At 32.6% G+C, this 24,912-nt stretch overlaps 1 protein-coding gene across 3 annotated transcripts in view; it reads left to right on the plus strand.

Moving 5' to 3' along the window:
- Nucleotides 1–24,912, plus strand: part of LOC142973724 (uncharacterized) — a 242,803-nt gene that overhangs the window by 187,360 nt on the left and 30,531 nt on the right. The window lies entirely within an intron of this gene.

Consider the following 24,912-nt stretch of genomic DNA (forward strand, 5'->3'; position numbering starts at 1 on the left):
CCGAAATGAAGGAAGTGTCTGAATTTTAAAAGAACCTGGGAAAAATTTAATTTAGCAGAAAAACTAATGATTTTTTCTTTTAAATACACGGCTGGTGTTCGTCTGGATAATTTATATTTACTCAAGACAAAACAGATATGAAAAACCGGATGTTACACTCATTTCAATGTCTGCGTCTCTAAGTAACTTTTAAATTTAATTTCGATTATGTTATTTTGCTACATACTTCGTAGGTGTTACGCCTTTACTATGTACTATTGCTAAATTTGGCTCATGGTGATTATATATCATTTTATAATTTGGGTCGAGTTTTATCGCGAATCCGAGACACGTCTTGTCATTGTTCCCAATATCAGCTCTTAGATTAGAAACGTAAGCAAGCCGTGTTAACATAACACGTAATACCATTTTATTTTTAAAACTGTCTAAAAACTGGCTCAAACTAGTCAGCGGCGCTTCTCACCGGAACAAATGCTATAAACAGGATTATGATTTCGAGTAAAAATAATAATGATAATTTTACAAATTAATGTCTCATACTTACCATAAAAATGATAGCATTCATTTGTAATACCAGTTCATCGCATCGCGAAATGTCTTCATTAGCCAAATAGACGGTCAACCAACCACGACATTAGGCCCAGCCTCGTTGCAATAAATTTCTCTCTGAGTCCAATACACTTTGGTAGACTAGCAATTAATCCTAGCCTCTTTGAAATTTTGGCCATCGTTGCATGTTTTGACGTTAGCTAGTTTATATTATGAGCCGTAAAAATAATTACACAGAGATTTCTCAAAACAAGCTAAGATTTTAACCTATAAACTTTCCGGGAATCGAGAGCATGTTTCGTATCCGATTACCTTCTGTAATAACTGGATATTGAGGTGACCTATATCACTCTGCAACGAAGAAGTACAGATCTGGATCACTAATCATCAGCACCACCCTGATATCCAACGCCTGAAACATTAAAGAAGCTCTTTGATAAATTAAATTACACAAAACCAGTTAAAACACTAACCTTTCTTACAATGAATGAAAGACCATTATCCATTGAAAGGTGAAAGAAGTAAGAGCAAACATAAATTTGCCAATAGCAATCACAGATCGATGTTTGACGCAGAAGGCGAAAACAGAAAGCTGACCCATTTCTTTTGAGGGTAACATTACGTTATGACGTCAATGTGTGTAATTCTATAAATGTTAACCTGTAATAACGAAGATTATGTTGCGTAATAAAAATAATATATGGGAGTGTTAGTGATCAATGGTTATGGAATTACATTCAAGTGATTGATGGGGTACTTCATTGACCATGTAACATTTGGGATAGTTCTCCTTGATTAGGTTGCACAAGACGGAACTAAAAATATAGCTTTCTAACTTTTTCAACTTATCTAAGACTTTCTTAACGTATTGCATCTTATTAACCTAAACATAATTAGAAACCGAAACATTAGCTCTCACGAAACAAGCGTAGGAAATAAATACATAATGATTTCAGTAGCGCATTTTCCAAACGTTTCGTGACTAATTTCTTCTCTGGCTCGTCTTTCGTCAGCATGCAAATCGGCGCAACAAACTCATCGGTGCAGTTGCGAAAATACTCTGCCACTCAAAATTGAGTGAGACATTAAAATAATAACGTTTATTGTATAAGGAGTTTTCAACTTTTCGTTGGCAATTACTAAGTTGGTCGTGGGAAAATTTAGCCCCAGACTACAGACGACATATCTGTGTGAATGGAGTAGAAATACATAGTTTTGTCTGGGTTGTTATTTCATTTGGCAAAATGTGCATTTGGCGGCTATTCAAACTTCAGTATTCTTGAATATCGGAGCCAAATAAACAACGTGGTGTCCAAACCGCTAGATATGTAAACAAAAATATGAGTAACTGACTGAACTTTGTTTACTTTATCAAGAAGTTGTAATTGTTATTCCGTCGATTATAAGACCGCTGCAGTGAAAACAAATGGTTTCAATTTAAGATCGTAAACAAAGCAGTCGGCTGATTTGTTTGATGAATTACATGTACCAGAAAACTTTCACCTTCCATTATTTATAGCAAGAACTGACTTGAATTTATTTTACGACGCATTTTCAACTGTAAGAAAAATATAAATGTTTTCTTTCAGAGAGATTTTGTGACAAAAATTAATAACTAACTAATCTTTTTAGAATCTATTGCCTTGAGAAAAAGTTGGCTGACGACCTGAAGTTTATGTAAGCTTTCATAATAGTTTACAACATAACGTTAGAATAATAATATTAGGACTATCCGAGATTCGGTCGGTAAACAGAATACTACCATTAGTCGGTATATGAAATAGTGCATAGCTTTATGCATTTTCATTGGATATGATCGTGGCTATTATTGTCTTAACAATGGCTTTAATTATTTGCCGTAAATCTTAGCAGTAAAATGTTTTTACTGTTTTTACCGTTGATGTTCTGTGTGTCTGGTTTTCATTTCCTTCGTATCTAAGACTTAAAACAGATTCATTGCATTTCATTTCACATTATACTTCTACTGTTCAACTGATTGCATGGAGATTGTAGATAATATGACTAAGTTTCACAAATAATAATATTATTATTTTGTCCAATATTACTTGTAAATTTATTAGCACGCTAATCACGTTTCCGCTAAATGATTTTATAATCGCAGTGATATCGAACTCGATAATTTTATAACCAAGAAAGATGTAAAGATTTCTATTTTCGTACTACTTACCTAGTTCTTGATCATTTATAATTATGATTAATGATGTAAATCTATCGAGTCTACCATCTATAGATAAATTATATAAAATAGATTTTCTCTTTGTTGGTAAAGGATTTAGTTCTTCAGATAATTGTAGCAAACAATAATAATTAAGTGTAACAAATAATAATCTTTCATCTTTTTTTGTATCTATTATATACTTCTTATTTATATCGAAGACTATGCAATTAAGACTGCCCGTTCATTGTATGATTGTAAAGTTTAAAATATTAAATATATTTTTTCTATTTCACGTTGCAAATTAAGGTCAAACATGAGACAGTGTGCGACGTAGTTGTACATAGAAGTATTAAATATATTCGAAAGCCCCATTTGGCACTGTTCTTTTGGGAATACGGGTAAACGATCTAGTAATGTAGTAGAAGAATTGCAAACATGCGAGCTCAGTCACGCACGATTTTGGGGTCAAGAATCTATGGGTCCCCGACTTGTGCCCTTGAGTTTTTTTTAAAGCAACGGTCGTCGCGGTCTGCGGTGTTGCCAATCGTAAATATGTAAATTTATCAAATGCGTGTTTCGACGTTGTTCTCTATGGATCGTCACGCGAACGAGGAATTATTGTCTTTGGTTTAATGTAACATTAGAAACGGTTAAAAATGTTTTTTTATTTGTAGTGGGATATTGTGAATAGGATTTTTCCTTTTATATTTAATTTCGTAATTAGGATAATAGGTTTGTTAGAGACAATTGTTTCTATAATTTGATGTTAAAGGAAAATATGAACAATCTATATTTAACCGAAAATACCCATTATGTTACCGACTTCTCGACATGATTTTGTAGTCAGTGCTTTCAGACCGAGAATCGGAAATAAATACTTTTCTTTAGGTAGGTTATTAGACTATTAGGGCGAATAAAAAGGAGCTATGATAACGATATGTAATATTTTATTGTATTTAAGTGTGATTTGCATAATGAGTGGGCATTTTTTATACCAATCAGTTATACAATAAACTACAGCTGTTTTTGGAGAACTAGTTTAAGGGGTTAGTAGAGCCTTATCTGATTGTTCTCTAGGCATATTTAAACTAGGAATCTAGGTATTAATAATAATTTATATCCGTTTAAAGAATTCTATTCAAAGTCAGTGTTTGAAAAATACCATACAATTCTAAAGCGTTTTCACGTCTTAGAATTTTAAAAACCAGTGAAGAAAATAGCGTTGCTTTTTATGTTTTTTTATTAAATGATCGTTTTACTGACGTCACAATTATTAAGGTATTATTTTTTTTTTGTACAATATATTATTGATTGACCATTTATATTATAGTAGGTACCTATTCTGCATCATCATACAACATAAATAGAAGTAATACGCAAATTACATGTATAACGCAGTAGAATTACATACCTATATAAGTATTAACATATAATGAAAATAATATAAATACTGCGTAAAACTAAATACCTACTAACCACGAGGTTCTTGGGTTCGAATTCCATGTCGTACAAAATGCTATTGGTATTTTTCTTATTTTTATTAGATTATTCCTATCAGTAGTCCAAAGTTTAGTAATGTGCTCGGACTATGGCAACGGACTTGCCCCCTATTACATAGAACTAACATTGTTACTAGCGAAACTCAGGTGTATTTTAAATAAGTACCTGTGCTTTCACCTACCTGAAATAATACCTTACCTTACCTTGTTGTACCTTCGTTTTCTACCTGTAAAAGCCGTGATATTATGTATGTATGTATGTACTACGTAAAATATGAACACGTTTACACAAATGTGTGTAGTTCACCTTACAGGGTTCGACGCCCGGTTACGCACCTGCGTTCAGTTCAATAAAGACTTTTTGTTTTTCTCACTACTTGTGCCCTTTATATGATAGAATAAACGCGTTGTTAAATGCGAACTTCATCGTTATTAAGTCGAATATCCATATAAATGTTTAATTAAGTATTTCCTTGTATCTTGTTGAAAACTAAGATTTTGAAAGGAATCGAATAAGTAAAGCTGAGTAAATGAATTATGCTATTGTTATATATTATGAATATCCCACTGAATACTATTTAAATATATTAAGATTAAATATTTTAAATCAATAACATTAAAACTGTATCTACGTTACCGGCAATTGGCTGTATGAAATCATACCAACAATTGACTAGGGCATAATATCAGCAGTTCATATTCTTAAAGCGCTAAATGTCATGTATTTAGACTTGCAGAAAAGGGCAAAATTTCTCGTATTTAAAACTTCAGCTTTTGAAATGATAATGACCCACCACATTTGTTTAAACAAATCCATTTAAAAATACTCCTCAAGCATTGTTTTGTTTTCGGAAAAACAAAACAGAATCGAATGCATAATTGCGTTTTGTTTTCGTTTTCGAATGAACATCGCAGTAAGTATATTTATAAGACATCAATCTGCGTGTGTTACGTGTCAGACAAAAACAAAGTAAAAGAATTCAGTTATTAGTATTTCTAACGGTCAAGAAATGGCGCCAAGAACTTTCGTGTAGGCAGGAATTCTGCACGTGAGAACAAAACATTGGAATACCGTTTTTTGGGTTCCGTACCCAAAGAGAGAAGCAGGAACCCTATTACTAAGACTTCGCTGTCTTTGTGCCACCACGCTGTATCACATGAACCATGAAAGTTATAGAGTTGAAATTATCACAGATGATGTATATCTGTTGCCGCTTCAACAACAAATGCTAAACTAGAATAGAAACAGGTATTAAATGTCGTGTCCTAACTATAAAAACTCTGGGAATACTTAGGTATAGTACACATATTATATAACAGTGAATAACAATACAAGTAACAGTTCATCACATTTATTTACGTGTATTATGTGTTGGACGTTTTAGAATGTTCGACGATGATTTCGGAGAACTAGTTATCGCGTGTCACTGAATGGTATTTCCGTTTCGTCTTAGTTGATTATAATATTAAATAAATTCACACATAGTCATAGTCACATTAGTATAACTGACTTTGTGTGAATTTTATAAAAAAACTATAACATATTTTGTATATATTTTTAAAATATCTTTATCGAATGTCATGTGTTTTAATAGCCATAGCTAAAAGTTTGTAGGGACTTGGTTGAAGGTTTTTCACATGCCAGTGTAAGTCGTAGTATTAACTTAACCTCTTTAACCGTTTACATATAAAGCCAGTCTTCTGGACAGACACGTGCCAGATTACAACGTACCTACTAACAAAAAGCCATAAGTACAACGTATGTCACGCCTCATAAGACTTTTTAAAACTATTAACATAGACATTCGAAACGCAATAGTATATGTAAAACTTCCCGCGTCACATTTTAACATAAATTCCCAAACATTTAATACGGCTTATTAAGTGATACAAAAAGTGGTTGTACAAAAAAGGTATAACGTATATTCCCATTTGGTTCTAAGTAGTCGGGTCAACAACCGGTTAGATCCTTGATCTCTGAATGAACGAGGTTTTTACTGCCCGAGTCTGTTTAATCAGAATTAAATAATAGTAATGTTGCAATGGGGTTATTAGTCTCTAGACACAACTGTTGCAAATGAAATAGTTATTTAATTACTAACTGTTGTGCTTAATTAAAGTTACGAAAAAATATTTTATACAAACTCTCTCAGAATTACATGTAACTGCATACCTATTTTCAAACAGTTATTACCTGTAAATACATACATACATACATACCTTTCTTCCCAGAGAGATAGGCAGAGACCAGTGATAACCTAATACCGGTTAATGATGTCTAAAGGAAAATCTCAAACATATGAGAAATCAAGAAACGTATAGTAATATAAGATAAATATTATAGCCGAATAGGTCATCAGATAAACTCACATAACCATAAAATAGGATAATCATAACGCTAAAATATTCCCATACTGATAACGTGCCACGAGTACATCAACCGCTTATCACCTATAGGGTCACTAATATGGTCGTTTCCTATCTTATGCTGTTGCAATCTTTAAGCCAGTCGTGTCTGTGATTACCGGTCGGTTAAACTGCTGATTACCTAGCGACCTTGTTATCTAGGAAGGGAAAATTGTTTGATGATTACAAAAGTACATACTTGTTTATTGTGCTAAGAAAATCATCGTAAATTGTCTTTTGTAGTCTAAATTATACGTTTATGGGACTGAAATACAATATCTGACTATACTAAGAATCTGAAATAAAATAAAGCTACTTGACACACTTTATTTAAGAACATAATTCAATAATATGGAATGACTATGATTCTGAGACAAGTTAGCTCTGGCATAACCATCTACGAGTCTACGCTAAGCCAAAGTAAAGACAACAAGACAACCAACGGCTGCATCACGGAAAAAAGCATCTTCAATATAAAAATAACTTATCATCATTCTTTGGCAAAGTATACAGCCATTATTAAAACCTACTATATAATAAAATATGCAGTTGAATTCGTGAAACCAATAAAGTTTTGAAGATGGAAGGATAACACGTAAATTTTAGTAAACATAATAATCGTAAATCTCTCAACACGATTGAGGAAACCTAGTGCTAATATTTTGTCTAAATAAATATGACAGATATATACTTCCTTCATGAAAGTGTGAATCGTGATACTTTAATTGAATTTTTAATCAAATCGCGATTTCCTGGAGTTTCAGCGTTTCCTTATTTCATTTTTTTAAACAATGACAAGATTAAAACAAAGTTAGTTTAATTGTTTATTTAGCGTATTGTGTTTTGACTCATTAGTGTGTTGTGACCGCGATTTCCTTTCGCGATATAACCCGGTGGAAGTATAAATTCAGATTTCTAATGACAAAACCAAATTAAAAAAGTCTTAACCTACATTTAAAAAGAACCTTTTTACCTGCCAAGGAACCAACTGTTTTGCTTTTTAGGTGGCATACAAAAGGTAGAAAGAGACCCATTTAACCGAAACTTCTCTGTCTGTCACCAGGCTGTCTGTCTCTTGAACCGTGATAGTTAGACTGGTAACGTTTTTACATATGAAGTCAACCTGTGTATTCATTTCAAATGAATGACATGATGTGAAAGATTTTAATTTTTTCTTGCTCAGATATTATAAAAAACAAATACTACAGCCTTTTATATCATTAGTGTTTCTAGAATCTTTAGTCAATTCACACGTCCTAGAATCAAGAACACTTTCACATCAGTTTTACGATGCACTTAAACTAGTGGGGTGTACGTACGTGTAAACAATCGTTTTATGTTCTGGTTAACCGCAGGATAAGAAATCTAGCATTTGTTCAAACATTACACATAAAGAGTAGGTACTTTTACTACCTTTAAAGTGATATTCTGTGGCAAAGATTTAAAAAATGTGCAAAGTTAGAGACACACAAGAGACAAAATACGATAGAAACTTGGAAGTCTCAGATAAATTCAAGTATTACTAGCTCCTAAGCTTAATAAAACAAATTAATTTGATCTAAATAATTCATAGCAATAACCCAACTATTAACGCGGAACATTGTCAACCTGACCCCTGATATAATCTCCAACATTACGTAAGCTATCAATACATTGATATATTGTAAAACTAAAATATACTGTTGCTAACGTTGAGACACATATTTTTGTTATTATTTGTAAAGGAAAAACACCCAATAAAAGTATTAACCTATCTATTTCTGTATATTTCCAAATCATTCTTACACACCGTGATTGTCACTTGGATTATCTTAATCAAGTCGTGGGATTTATCGAAGCTCTTTATCATTCATGTAGAATAACACCTATGAATGGAGTTCCGGCATTCATTCATGACAACAGATTCTTCTCGAGCGTGAGCGTTTTTACAATAACGATTTGTCATTTGAGCGATAGTATCGAGCTTCTATCGTTCAAACGTCAATTTCTAGATGGTATCTCGTTTATTGTGAAGTATTTCCTTATACAAATGATAACATTTCTGTGAGATTTTCAATGACTTCGATTTTACTAAGTTATAATCAATGATTTTCTTGGAAAATTATGTAAACAACGTTGTTTGTAAATATTATTGTTGTCTTTACCCGGGTATATACCCCAGACCGCTGCGGTTTCTTGCTAAATCGGGATCGTTCATTTTTATGCTTATTGGAATCTATTTAAATAAAAATAGCCAACATCTTAAAATTTTCTTTGTACAACTATTACATACTGTTAATATTCAGCCCAACAAAATATTTAATTTTATTTCGCAATGGTCTCATAGTAACGTTTATTAATAAATCGACTGAACGTCCTACTATCAAAACAAAGGACTACTCGATCGTACATTTCGCATACACCTGAGTACATACACATTAATGACGTCATATCTTAACGTTTACATATTATTCAAATTTTGCACGCTCTTAGGAATCCGTAACAGATATTTGTATGATAAAGAACAAATTCCACTTCGTTTAGTTCAACTTATGTCATCAACCTTCTATTGTTTAGAATGAGAACGTAAAACGGTTTTAGTCCCATAGAAGTTTCTAGAAGTTTTCCTCGGAAATTATTTGAGGGCTTCAAGACGATAGATACCAAACGTTCTTAATTTATGGCGCTTTTCATTTTATAGTCTGAGTCGCCTTGACCAGTTTCAATTACAGATTGAATGATAGCATTCGTATTTGATATATAAAATAAGATCGTAACAGCAGCTCAGGATTTTTTTTTGAGTCTGTTTTTATAATATTTTATCTATTGAATCACGGTTGCACAATATCAAAAATTAAACATTTTACGTTAACAAAGTGCGAATAAAACACATACTTCCAAGAATTTCAAGTTTTCAACGTGCAGATCTCCTCACGATGTTTTCCTTCAAATGCAACAACAGATAAATAAATTCTAATAAGAAACCTATTACGATTTACGATAAACGAGGTTGTACAGTTTGACAGTGCAACGTGTCAGATCACGAGGTAAAACACGGGGTTGTAGCGTGATTGTCTAAAATCTACAATTACCGTCATAAATATAAGATAAATGATCTCAAGCATGTTTCTAAGACTTATAATTATGGTCGTTACATGTTCGTGTAATATAATCACCATGAGTATTGTAACATCTTTTTTTATGTACAGTAATGTTATCCTTATCTAAAAAAGGGTACTGTTAGTAATTACTAATAGAAACCGTGATTTAATTCGTGTTTATTGTTCAGCGTCCAGTAGCGCGAACCATCAAATATCGAGAGTTCGACATTTTAAATGTACTGCAAAATAGTTTCTCCGACGTCCACTAGAGGCGTTGATTAGATTTTCATACTTAATCTTTCGATAACTAGCCGGTTGTCGATATTCGATAGTAGTAGAAATTCGGGCTACAAGTTACCTCCAGTAATAAGAACGTGGTTAGACCTTAGTCTGAGCTTAGTATGAGTTTTATGAACTTGCAAACTAAATACATCAAAGACAAACTTTAAAATCAAAGAGGCCTGAATCTATTCGAGAAGGTCAACGTTCAATATTGTACTATTTATTGTATTATATCAATACTATTACGATGGCATACGTCATAATGATCGGTCATTTACTTTATCATAGAGTTCAAATGGTAACTGGACGAGATATCGAAGTTTACGCTGAAAAACATTCTTATATATAGCACATTTTTTCTATATATCACCACGTTTTATTCCCATAGGGGTTGGCAAAGGTCATTGACACTTACATTGACATTTTTTGAAAGATCTTTGTTCTAAGAGTTGAGTTTATAGTTAAGCTAAGTTAGTTACTAAGCGCATAGTTCGTGCAACTCAGAATTACCTCCTAAGGATTTTACTAGCCGCTTGTGATTAGCACGTAAATATAGTATCAATGAGACTATAATCTTCGAAGCGTGATTTCAATTCGTGTTACTTGGTTCTAGCGTGATGATTACAACGATACCTTTCTAGAATCATGTCAATGTTGAATGACATGACAATTTAAGTCTTACGTGAGATTTCACTCTTTAAATCAACGACGTGCGTATATCGAATGTGACATAAGTTTTAAAATCACGATGGATGATCTTTGATAAACGTGTCAGTTTCAGACAGTCAAGTATGTGGGTATATGTAAATCTTATCAAGACATTGACATTAGAATTCTCGTATCAAAGTCATGAACTGAGATATGAAATATGAATGCGATATACGATGACGGTTGTGTAGAAATAGAAAGTGTTGCATTTTGTTATGTGACATGTCAATTTCTAATCTTATAGTGATTGGGAAAGTTTGGCTGTTTAATGAATGTGAGGCACGAGAGTTTTTTGTGCGCTTGCGTTGTTTAGTTTTGCGAATAAGGCGTAGTCGGTTTTCTTTAAACTTTTATTTTACTTTTACTTAACGTTTTAATTAAAGAAGTATACCTACTTGGTTTGTCAGTGGGTTTTGTAGACCAATTCAGGGGTTTTGTCTGTTGGTGTTTCAGACCGATAGAAAAGCGTCTTCACATAGAGCCAGCCAAAAACGTGTAACTATATTTTTTCTTAGGAAAAAACAATTATAGTAACATAATAATGTTGCTGTATGCTTTTCCTCTTAGTTACACAACAAACTAAAATTAACACAAACACTATATCATTTCAAATTAACTAGAATTTTATCCTGCAGATTACAAGTTAAGGAAAAGCCAGCCATTGTTCCAAACACGGGCCGCCCATATTTAAATATAACGGTTCTCATACACTTTCATACAACACAATATGGTGGTAACTGTCACGGATAAAAGTAGGTTGGATTAGAAATTGAAACGGAATGACATTGATAACAATATGTTAAAGACTTATTGTGTCTCTATGATACAAGCTGTAGTGTGAAATACTACTTACTGGCAAAGATATTAAAGCAAAAGCGGCAGCATTGGTAACTGGTAAAGAGCACGTGGTTTGAGCTACATGCGTAAGGTTTTTAGATGGATTTCAGTAGCAAAAGTAACTCACATTTGTCGATGTTAGTTGATCAAAACACAACAGGAACATCTCTAACTACACAACCTGGAAAAAGGCGTGATTTGTAGTAAGAATGTATAAAAAAAATAAGTGGTATATCCAACAGATGGGTGTGAATGACCTATATTTGGTTTTATATGTCCTACAAGCTCTCCTTTCGGTTTGCAAATGTAGATGTGTATCAAGATGATGACTATATTTTACATGCACTCAACTACATACATTACGAGTTGCAATCATAGCTCGACGGTATTTTAATTAGCTCTCCACTATAATTAGTTTTGATAATTAATCGCTTATACAATGATAAAATTGCCTTTGCACACTGCGTTAAATTAGTATTAACAATTATTTTCCATATTATTCGTAAATAAACAGTATAAAGATAAATGATACTCGTTTAATAAGGAGGAAGGTTTCTTATTAAAGTGCGGGGCAACTTACATCATATTTTATCTCTTGCGAAAATTGCTTGTTGCGCTTTTTTGCTGTTTCAATAGATAAGGTTATTAATAAGACAAATTATGATGAAATATGATAGTTATATGTATGTGCATTGTATGTATCGTGTTACTATTAAAGAAATATTTGTGGTTACGTATATTTTTGCAACTGATGTAACTGATTTTTGGCACTATCTTATCTTGTTTCCGGAATAAAAGAATACCCGATTGTCGACCCCCTTCAACGACTTAGCAACAGTCGGAAATATTGAGAAAGACTTGCAAATAGAGACAATCTTTTGTCAAATATTTGCTACATAAATTAAAGGTTTTTCCCAGGCTACTCTCTACATTTTTACGCGCAGTAAAACATTATGTCGGACAGTTTTATGACGAGGATTTTAATTTTTACAACTTGATAGTGTTTGAAGAGATTAAGTTTTTAATTTCATTGAGTAATCAGTAAAGAAAGATAACTAGAACAAGGAAAAAAGTTGCACACGAAGAACAGTTAATGTTTACAAACAGAAAAGTACTAGAAAAATTCCAGCTATAGATATTATACCGTACTAAACATTGTTTTTCCGGCAATAAACAATTCTAGTATCTGCTATCTTAATGTAATAATAAGCCCACACCTTCCGTTAAATTAATTTTCTTTGTTTTAAAACAATCTATAAACTAGCTAATAGTAAAAGTTCGCGTTTAGTTTCAGTTGAAATATACACGCGTACGCACACATACAAACAACAGTAACGGTTATAAAAACTCTTCCATGTATGTGTGATCGACCACCAAAGTGTTTGTCACAGATTATTCAAAATATTGCACAATCCATTGACAGGTTTTATTGTATAAGTTTAATACCTACTTCAACTTTGATTTTACGATTTTCTTATCAAATGTCAGCATGTTTTATTCTATAGTGACGTCATAGATAATAATTTGTATAAATGGAAAGTTACGTAGACCTAAAATAATTATATAAACATTTAATAATGGAATTCCTTGCTATTTTAAGATAAGTTTGTTGTAACATTACTGTGATTTACCTTTACTGTTTCGTGTTGCTGATAAGATACTGCAATAAATGCCTTTAACTAAAAACTAATGTACAACTACTATTATTTTCCATGTACCCTTTATATCCGTCTTGTCGGGGTCAGAACGACCTAGTTTTACAACAATGCACCGCGATTGCTAACAATTACAAATACCTTTGTATTTGTTGCAAAAGCCGACCACTCAGATTGGTTTAAGTGCCAATTACATGACTAAACCTTCCGAAGTAATTGTTATGTAATTTGTTTCGCTCTAGTACTAAACCTTAGCAAGAATAACTACAATGTATGTTTGATTCTAAACACATAAGACAATCAATTGACTAAATAATGACTATCTACAATATTAATTGCCGTATCTTCTTTATAAAAAGCATAGAATTAGCAGTGACAATTAAAAATAACACAACAAAAATATAAATCAATTAAAACCTTAACGGCTTTACGTAACAATAATGTACAAAACAAACTAATTAGTTGGTCAAATTGATTGAAATGACCTGTCTGTGGCTTACTCTATGTCTACATGTTCGAGTCACGTGTTGTATCAAATCACACGAGAGACGCGTGCGGTGGGCATATTACATGAATGTATTACTCGATTGCTATACCAAGACCGTGTGAGTTGGGTTTCAGTAATTAACTGATATCTACCAACGTTGCAAAGGTTATAGCGATCTTACCCATCTTAATGTGGTCGGTATTTGTTACAGATGAATGACTGTATTACCTAGTTTCACGGATCAGATGATACGTTATATAAGACTTATTAATCAAATATGATCTTTTATGGCATGGGAATAAAGGATAATTATGATTGAAGTGTATAAGTAATTGTAAAATAATAAGGTGCGTTTAAGAAACACCTTTTAAAGTACTCAAAAGTATTGAGTCATGTGACATTTTCAAGGATTTATAAAAGAACGGTTTGTTCATTCATACTGATCTACCGGCAGTAATAAATAACTACTGACATTTTTATTTCTACAATTCTCTGAATCCGTCATAAAGTTGTCTACGGTATAAATTGATATTAATGCGGCATATTAGTAGTTTATACCACACACAGAACATGCTATACGAGAACTCAAGTTAGCGAAGAAGGCAGATTTAAAAAGATAGTTTTGTTCCCAGTGAACTTAATTCACTATTAAAATTCAAAGGATTTGCATGATGATAGTTGGCTTTATACACATGTTACAAATATTTAGGTACCCTATTAGACAATAAATGTTGTTTGCTAAAGATTTTACTCTCTCATGCCTCGTGGTTAATTAACAAACCACAGGGCCTCTAAACAAACAGTGAAACAGCAAATAATAGCGTAACTAAAGCTACTACAATAATAGGCATTCGCAATTTTATACCTATGCCAATAGAAAAGTCATGTATTTGTAGTATTTCAAACGCAACTGTATGAGATTTTTACACTAGACGTTGAAATCAAAGGTCATCAGGGAGGCTACTTGAAAGCCACTATTCGATACATTGGTTTCCCTCTTAGATTGTAGTGATTAACAAGTTACTTCGAAGCAATGTACTGAATAGTGACCATCAATTTGACGAACACTAACTGTCAACTGAGATACGAGATAAGCCCACAGGTCTTCAACTTTGACATGACTCTAACTACATGAAAGAAGCTTCCACCAGTCGTTTTTCTATCGTAATGAGTCTTCAGAGTAGAACCAGAAGTGTTAATAAGGTCAAAGATAAACGATAAAGATAGTACAGCATAAATCGCAGATCAGTAGTTCATTTAAGAGTTTACGAGACGTAGTTACGAGTAGGTATCCGACTTTTACGTCTTTCGTTAAACGATAAACAGATCGTTTTGGGTTTTACCTTTGAATAAATATTTTTGTTTCCTTATTTTTTGATAATATGGACCTTATTTTCCTTGTTTTAAATTGTTGTGCAATTAGTTGTTATATGAGAAGATCTTCTTATATAATAAGATTTTCCAATAATGGGAAAACCATATTTGTTTTCTCAGACAAAGTTTTCCCCCTATACACGCTGGCGTATTAAGTGGGCGTGTATCTTCTATTTTAGTCGTTCTTTGTTACAAGACGTTAAACATGGTGTTGCTATGGCAACAGGCATAAACAACAATGACGCGTCAAAAAGCACTTTATAAAACTGCTCTTTTCCGATTATCTAAACCACCTAAAAAACTAAATTCTAGTTATTCACAAATCAATTGCGCAACCAAAACATTGGGTAGAGTTATCGAGACCTATTCTACATAAAATATGTAAATGATATAGTGGGGTAACGTCCGGTGACTCATTCGTACGTAAGTGCTACTATCTCAAGTAGTACATAAATATCTTAATATTAGAACGCTTCAAGCGACTTTCCATACAATTGTACGTTTATTTTTATCCCTGTGACGTCAGAAGTTATAAAACATTCGTATTAAAGAAACTTTCAAAGAATCAAGTAAGATGTGTCATATTTGTTTTCTCTACAGGTGATTACGCGTGGAAATGGAAAAGAACATAATATGTTGTAAAAATCAAAATAAGTTGTAAAGATTATTGTATAGTGATTCTTTACGGACAAGCCAATAAAATGATTTAGAAACATGGTTATCGACGTCACTGCATAACCGAAGCTAAAATTTCATCTGTTGATTTGATTAGTCGTGCATTGAGAAGCGGCATTTCACAGCTATACTTATTATTATAAATTCACTCTCCTAAATTATAACATTAAACATTCGAGGTAACAAAATTGGCTACAATTTCATCGCGAAATATAAAAGCACAGCAAAAAAAAAAACATTCATGATGCGAATTTTTTTCTCTTTAAGGGTAAAAACGGAACTTCATTCCTGAGACTTCGCTGTCTGTTTGCCTTTCTGTCACAAGGCTGTATCTCATAAACCGCAATAGTTAGTCAGTTTATATTTTCACAGATAATATATTTCTGTAACCGCTGTAACAAACGGGTAAAAAAACATTGAATAAAATAAATATTTAAGGGGGCTCCCATAAACCAAACGTGATTTTTTGTGCCGTTTTTTATGACAAACCCGTCATCTAGTGTCCGATTTCTAGCAATAACGTTATTAGTCTTAATGATATACGTTTTATTACACAATTGTATTCATCCTCAGTATAATCTATGACGTCAAACAGTAGTTTAGTTCTTTGTAGTGAGTCATGTATGTGTCAACCTGGTCTAAATTTATAGCAATCAGGTATAGGAACGTCACAAAAGTCTAAAAAAGTAAATAGCTCATTGTATGGTACATATTGTATCGATTCTATATAAATAGTTTAAGTTTAATATCGTCAGCATTGCTATGACGTATATTATTATCTTTCTGTTTCGTAATAGCATATTATAACTTTAAAATAACACAATCATTTAAAACTTAATTTACGATTTTCGTTTATTTGCTATCGTTCTAACGTCAAAGGTTTTACACTAACGCAACACTATCATGTAGAAGTTTTCTTAGAACTGTTGTCAAGATGAATAAAAAGAATGGCCTAAAATTAGCAAGTAAAGGAAAAGCAATACCAGTGAATGGAGTATTCTAAAAAGGCAGAGCAGACAGTTATATTAAAGCACCCTTAACACTTACTTAGATTGAAAATATCTCTAATTTTACATTATTTTATTTAAAACTAAGTCTAGTCTTATTATTAAAAGCTTTTGTAATAAACGTAGTTTAGATTTTCACTATTTTACACCAAGATACATATAATCCTAATTAAGATTTCGATTTTCTTTCAAGTTTCTAAGAGAGGGCAATTTAAATAATTTACCTAAAAACCTAATGGAATATTCTACCTTTAAATAACCGGAAAGTTTTGCGTTCTTAGGAGGTCAGCACACAACAAGTTCGGCCATTAACAAAATTGCCATTTAGCATATAGGTAGCAATTATTGCGATTTATTAGAATAATATTATGGCGTTGTGCTACATACATATAGGGGCCTTAGGCTAATTATATTATGTTTATGACTTATGAGTTATGACGTACTTTAGGTATAACTTAATAATTGTTATTCGTAATAGCATAATAATTTACTGTTACGAATCATGAAGCTGATAGTTTGGTTTGCAGTTACTTAAGTTTAGAATGATTCACGTTCAAGTCAATGCGTAACAAAACTAGCTATAATAATATGCAAGTTACCAACGTTATGAAAAAATATAAGCACGATAAAACTAGATCTTTGCCTTGATATTTGAAGTAATTCACTCATCACTAGATCGGTTATCCTTCAATCTGAAGCACTGTTTACATTACGGTACAAATTGAATCGCGATTTAGAAATATCAAAATAAATAAAATTCGTCTTCCGCGAAAATTGGAGTTCTACTCTATACCAACAGATAATATTCGGTAAAACGAGTATTTCCACAATTCTATTCCTTTCAAAATCTCGTTCGGACCATAGTACAAGAGTATAAAACGTGTTTAACTGAAACTGCCTGTTCCATGTGCGTGTACGAAATAGAGTAAGGTCATAGATTTCGCTTCGAAGAACTAGAGTAGGCCTCCAGTTCTTTACACGTGAGAAAACGTTATACGAGTGTTACGTCGTTAGAAATACAATAACATAAAATAAAAAACTACATTGCGTTGTTAAGACGTAAGTAATTACGTAAATGGTTAAATAATGAGTAAATTGTAATATATTTTGGTATTTTTTTACTACATTATCGTTAACTGTTCATAACACGTATGTGATACGTATAGTATTTAGGAATCATGTGATTCTCATTACCTCCAAGGTTTTAATCTCCATACTTATGGCATTTTTTCTCACATTCTTAAATAAGTGTTACCACTTGATGATGTACTTGCCGGCAACATAGAAACACAAACACACAATTTGGTCTCGACTACACCTACCTACGTTTTATATAAAGGGTAATAAATCCCTAACATGGAGAATCAAGCTTAATAATAGTATAAAAAAATGTTCATACAAAAGAGTAATTAAGAAACTCAACTCTCTGAAAGTCAGAATGATTCGTACAATTGTAATTCACATAGCAACGTTCAACACAAACGTACTAAAATACTTTCGTACTAATCCCTCCTAAATCTCTGTGGACTTCGATAGATATCTACGTATTATAAATTTTCATTATCTGACATAGAATTTCCCGTACAAAAGTACCTATAGAAAACAAACTGCCAATGAGATAAAGTCTATTTTAAAATGATTTATGGCCTGATTTTGCCTTCAAATATTTATATTACGGAAAAATTATATCAAACACAATATTGATACTTCGATACAATGGTCAGTAAAGTGGGAAAATCAATATTATCTATCAATAAAACAATTAGGAAATTACAAGAAAACAATACAACTAGAATAGTCTGACTTAACAATTGAAGCAGGTATTCTTAGAAATCAATATTTAATCATTATCTATAAGTGTCTATGTTATCCAATAAAGTAGATGCAATTATAGAATTATGAGAAATAATTGTTATAAATAAACTATGATTAAAGACAAGTACTATTAGAACAACACTCGAAGAAAATATAGAAAATTTATTTCCGGGATATATTCTTCCACCTTTCAAACTGTCAACAAATCGATTAGCCCCCGATTTCTGAGAAACATTTTGCGGTAGTTTATCTATTCAATAGCGTTTAAACTCATACAAAACAAAAAACACTATTGAATAGATAAACTACCGCTAAATGTTCTCAGAAACCGGGAGAAAGCCGTTTAGTCGCGAAAAAATAAAAGACAAGTTACTTATGCTTTTGACAATAGGTAAATCAAATAGGCAGGTAAGATATAAAAGAGATAATTATCTATTTCATTCATAAAATACTAATTCTTTCTCAAGAAATTGTCATTTTAATCTAATCAGTTGCTTTTGGGAACAATGTCATCCGGTATCATTGTCTGATACGTTTTGTTGAATAATTATGAAGTCATCCGTACAATCTGATTATCTTATTTGTCGTCCGGTCGTAAAGGTATTATTGTATTACTTATTATTGTTGCCTAACAGTATTGTGTAAGGTAGTGAAGGTGATGAGAATTCTACTCCATGGAAAATTTTGGCGATATTCGCTGATCTAATGTTACATTTGGTGGAAAATTTTAAAGATATTATTATCAAAACAACTGTTATTACACAAGTTGTTATTGATACTAATAATTTGGTGCAAATAAAGGTGTTCAAACATACTCTAATTATAACTCCGGTCACGCTTGTATTTGTAAATAAATTTAATTTGCGGCTGTCTCATTGCTGGTCATGCCCCTAATGAGGGAAATGAGAGGCCGGGAATTTTGTAATTTTATTTTCCAAAAAAAAAAAAAACATTCGGATGATGGTATAAACAAAGAGTAAAGGAATATAATTTCTAACTCACCAAACAGTACATTTGTTATATTGTACGTTTACCTTATATCTAAAAACATTGAACGCATAGCAACGGTTACACATTTCTCGTTCACAGCATTATCTTAGAGATAACCTCAGTTGTAGATAATATCAAAATGAACGGTAAAAATGCAATCAGTTCCGCTAGAACATCAGGATTTTATACGACGACGCAATAATGTAGACGCGCAAAATGTTTTAATATAGGAATTCTATGTACGTCATTAACGTTAATCGCGACTGAATTATATGGAATTTTATGAACAGGAAAATGTATTTAGAACAATGTTTAACCTTTAAAATATGGAGTTACTTAAAGGATTCTAAGACAATTTTAATTCAACTCAAAGTACGTAATGCGACGTTTAGTTCACCTAAGAGTAAGTTTGTGAGCAAAAAACGAAACTGTGATATTTGTTGCCATTGACGAACAAAATGGTTATTACAAATGTGTATTGATCCACAATGTTTCTAATCCTAAAACCATTTTCCTCGTTCGGCTGTTGCAAGGGTTTATCTTAAACTAAACGTTTCTAGATCGACAGGATTAAAAGCAGGTCAAAGTGAACATTATACATGAGGCAATTGCGGGACAGAGTACGCTAGTTTGTACTTTTAAAACTGTTGACATTGGGTATTATAATAATATTTTTATCATTGATAAAGAACTGCAGGTTAAAGTCTTTTAAGTCGAATCGTGAAGCAATAAAAGAATTTCATTGACAAACCTGCCCTATAAAATCTGTAGTTTTACACCCACCAACCTTCACGAAACCATCTTTGAACGGAAGACGAAAAAAGGTCAGCAAACAAAACTACGTTTCCACCTCAACATATTTAATTACATGTATATAAGTTAGTACTGTAGGCGACAGTGAGGTTTTGCCTTGGCACACTTGCGACTCACAGCTGTGCCTTCCCGCTCTATGCAGAAATATAATGATGGGTTTGAATTGCTAATAACTCCGCAGAAAATACTGATATTTGGTGTCACGAATCCTTTGGTCACGAGGTGGAAGAACGTATAAACATTTATTCTGTTGAAATACATAGGTATAGAGATACAGAAACCGCAAACAAATTTAAGTACAGGTGATTTCCTCAGTGTACACCTACGTGTGTAATAACTCATTTTGCCACTGCAGGATGTAGTCTACGATATAGTAAAATTAGATGAAGATAGAAGAGAAGCTATTACTACAACATCAGAAATTGTACAGTTTTTTCGTTCTAACATTAGCAGGCTAGCAACAGTTTAATGCTTTTAAATTCTGAATGTCAGCACATTCGTTAGGCATTTGGAGGTTACATAGCAGTATTAGATCATGCGGCATACTCGTGATTGTAATACTCTTTGGTGGGGCATCGGCCCTCTATTCCACATTTACGATGTTACTCATATTATGTACCAAGTGATTCATTTGAACTGAAATCAGCATATACATAACGTGACTGAAATTTAATGAGAACTAGCACAAACTCGTGCTAATTTTTGTTAGCAGCTGATTGATCAGGCCGGATTATGTAAACTATTACTTAAGGATTTATCATTACTTGACATGGGCAAATCAAATGATCTGATATTTCTAGCTGTCATTTTTCCCTTCAAAAAGTAAACAAAAATACTGCGTTATTATGTGCCTCAAACAACAATCATAGCTTATGCAAAACAAAAGAAAAAACTCATACCGAGGTAATGAGAAATAAATGCAAAAAGTGCTTGAGTGGGAGCACTCCGCGGCCTTTCATAACAGCATGACTAACTCGCGTGATTGCAACACTTGTCCCCAATACTTGGCTGAACTTGACATCCATCATATGGGTCCATTCGGCCCTTACACACATTTAAACTTTAAAGAACAACAATTAATAGACTCAACGGACATTACGACACGTGACCGTGTAATGTCAGAAAAATTTTGGTCATGCTACTTATGAAATTACTTTATCGGTCAATATTTTAAACTGTTCTGCTTCCGATACACACGTAATATGTATTAAGCTCAATGTTACCCACATACTAAATATGAAGGCAAAATGTAGGGTATGTAATACTAATAACGGTAGACACAAATAACTTCTGAAATTGGGTAGTGACGTGGGACCTACATTTCGAATCGTTAATAGGCGTAATACATACTACCTGATAAAAAGGGCTAAAAGAGATTATATTGGCTAATGTGTTTTGACTGCAAATGTTTAAATTCTCAGAAAACATAAATGAGCTTTTGTATTGCTTTACCTCATTCCTTTATATTCTTAATAGCGTGTAGGCATCAAATTAAATTTTATTGTGCAGGGACTAAACATTTTTCCGGTTCGTTCATAATCAGTTAAATCTAAGATTTATGAAACCTATTGTTCATGTTAAAACCTCCAAGACTTAAAGCTGTTATAAAATGCAGAATGTGTGGGAATCACAAGATGAATATACAGTCTGACAATGCGATGACGATTACCTTAGGTTTTACCAAATGCGATTATACTATACTATTTACTTTTTTGCTCCTTATTTTTCTTTTCAATTTTCAAATCTTAAATTGTGAAAATGCGATACGCAATTCAGACTTGTCTAATCATTTTAACACCAAAAACAAGCCTGTACTAAAATGTTTCGGCATCGATTAATAATTATGACGCCGACCTAAAAATAAAAGACCGTAATGCGGTAATTCTAAATCACCCTTCCAGCCAATGAAAGTGTTGTACTAATGTTTAATCAATGATTTAATATTTTCATTCGTGACAAATTATTATCTCGACATCTCGTATCTGGTTTATCACCTCGTGATGGTATATGATTGATACATCTTACCTTCTTACTATAAAAAGATGCTCTACTAAACAACGTATGATTAATAGTAAACTTTGCGTTACGTGGTTTTGTTTATATAATATTATCACGTGTAGACACAAACATGAGTAGAGTATCTTACAGGCCATATCATGAACTTCTTGGACTTTTTGTAATTATTCTTTATGTAACTCTGTGTCATTACTAAGCAATGCTCTTTCTAAATAGCTTACAAAATGCATACAACTAAACGTTTTATTTACAAAACGTCGTAAGTACAGATATCGCAAATTACATACACCACTCAGGATAAGTCACGCGCTGATTGCAAAGAACAAAAAACATTAAATTCAACGTGACATCGTTAAGAGCAATTGTGTTTTTATAACAGTGCATTCATTTTATGTAATTAGATTTTTATAATCTTTATAAAAGATGTAAAAATCTCTATAAAATTGCAAGAAAGCTGATCGTTCGTGTCGCTACCAATTGTACGCGCAAAGAAACTGCTTATAACGGTTAAGTGAAAAGTAAGGGTACAATAAAATATAAGTATTAAGAACCGGACTGACGACTTTCAATACTGAGAACTGAATGCAATTAACGTTTTGAAATGTTACAATGAACAATTAAAGGACATTTTTATTTCTTAATTGGCACAGGCAACTGGCTTGTGAGAATAGAGTCTAGTTAATAAATTGTATGAACTATGATCTGTATTTGCTTGTTATGAAACCAACGCGAAGCTATGACCTATTCTTTGTTAGAAACACGAGTCTGCTAAACTAATTCCCAAGTGGGTCAAAATATTTATCAGAAGCAAACACCCACGTTATTAGTCACGAAATCACTGAAATTCAGACGTAGGTGTTAATAATTTGATACTCAATTCTTAAAAATCGTTGGTGTGCTATTTTTGGTAGGAATATTCATAATACCATACGGTTAATCGGGCCGGTGAGGTGAATCATCTGTGGACCACCTATCATGTTTACATGAGATTACTTAGAAACGTTTATCTGAAAAAGTGCAGTGGACTCATAGTATATTTTATCTTTATTTGCATATTCTCATCCATATGAGCAACTAAATATTCCACGGAAATATGTTTTCCAGTTAGTAAATTCCAAATTATACGGTTTTACCTGAATCAACTTTCTGAAATTAACTTTTTTGTACAGATCTTTATCTAAATCGGTACAAAATTACCAGCTTTCGACCTCCACTTTAGTGGTTTGTTCAGAACTCATCAAAATACTTTTAACAGATGTTTTGTGAACAAATTCTGTGACCTCATTACTTGAGAGCATGTTGCCGGCGCTTGCGCATCGCAGTTGCGGGCGGAAGTTACGAACAATAAGAAATTACTTTTATAATAAAAATCAACTTTAAAACAATGAATATACAGTGAAAAATCGCGTGCTTATCCAACAGAGTGTTTAAAAGGATGGTGTAAGCTCGAGTCACGACATCGCCGCATGTTGTTTTATAAGTTAAAATGAAAACTTGAAGCAACATTAATTAGAATGTAAGCAAAAACTGCATAAAGACATTGGTGGTGTACACGTAACCATAGTTTTAAAATAAAAGTAAAGTGAAATGATACTTGCGCAAGTTTCGTGACTTAACTGAAGTTTCCCTTGTCTAGTGTGACGTTATGTAATAGCTGTTACTGCAACTGTTACGCAAGCAGTACTTATGCATAAAGAAAGCTAATTTAATATAAGTACTAACTCCGTATTAAGGAAATGTGTGCCATTTTGTGTGTTGAAATGAGCCACCAACTAGGTTTTTCTCTTGTTTCGTCTTTGATTCATTTTCCCTGAACATCTCTTATAATTATGGGTAGGGATTAGTCTTGAAGTGTATTAAAAGTTCTTCTTTAATTTGTTTTGTTAATAAGAACTCTTTCGTGAGAACATTCTATATAGCCGGACCATTTAGTTTGATTTCCTTTCTTCATGTTGCAGTAACGATTAATTTAACAGCTTTTTAACTTTCGCAGTGTAACCAAACCGACTCCTTCGAAATAAAACCAAATAACACATCGATTTACAGCAAAGGTAGAATAAAACGATACTGGACCTGAAGTTTCAAAACTTTTAAAGCAAGATGAGCATGCAGTAAACGCTCTTATATACCAGGTAATAAAGAAGTAATTTCTAAGCATTAGTTGTCTTCTCTGCTCTCTTTCTACTGATTGATTAAGATTGAAAGGTTCATAAGCATTTTGATAAATGGTTTCCTGGTTCAATATGCCAATGAAATGATTTGGAAAGACAAGCTTACGTGATGTGTTACATGTTTCTTCATCTTGCACTTTGTAAATGCAAGTAAGCTGACAATATAGTAGGCACCTACTATACCTTGGAATGTACGATCCGTCTACATTAGGTATAATTAATAATTCTGTATTTACGAAATAAAGCAGTCGTATTAAACAAAAACTATCGTCAATTGCATAAGCTTGCGGGTCACTGATATTCTAAATTCTGAATTTGGTATACAAGTTGGTGGAGTAATAAGGAGTAATAAGGGTCTCTACTAAGTCG

Source organism: Anticarsia gemmatalis, chromosome 6 (genome assembly GCF_050436995.1).
Source record: "Anticarsia gemmatalis isolate Benzon Research Colony breed Stoneville strain chromosome 6, ilAntGemm2 primary, whole genome shotgun sequence".
Taxonomy (NCBI): Eukaryota; Metazoa; Arthropoda; class Insecta; order Lepidoptera; family Erebidae; genus Anticarsia; species Anticarsia gemmatalis.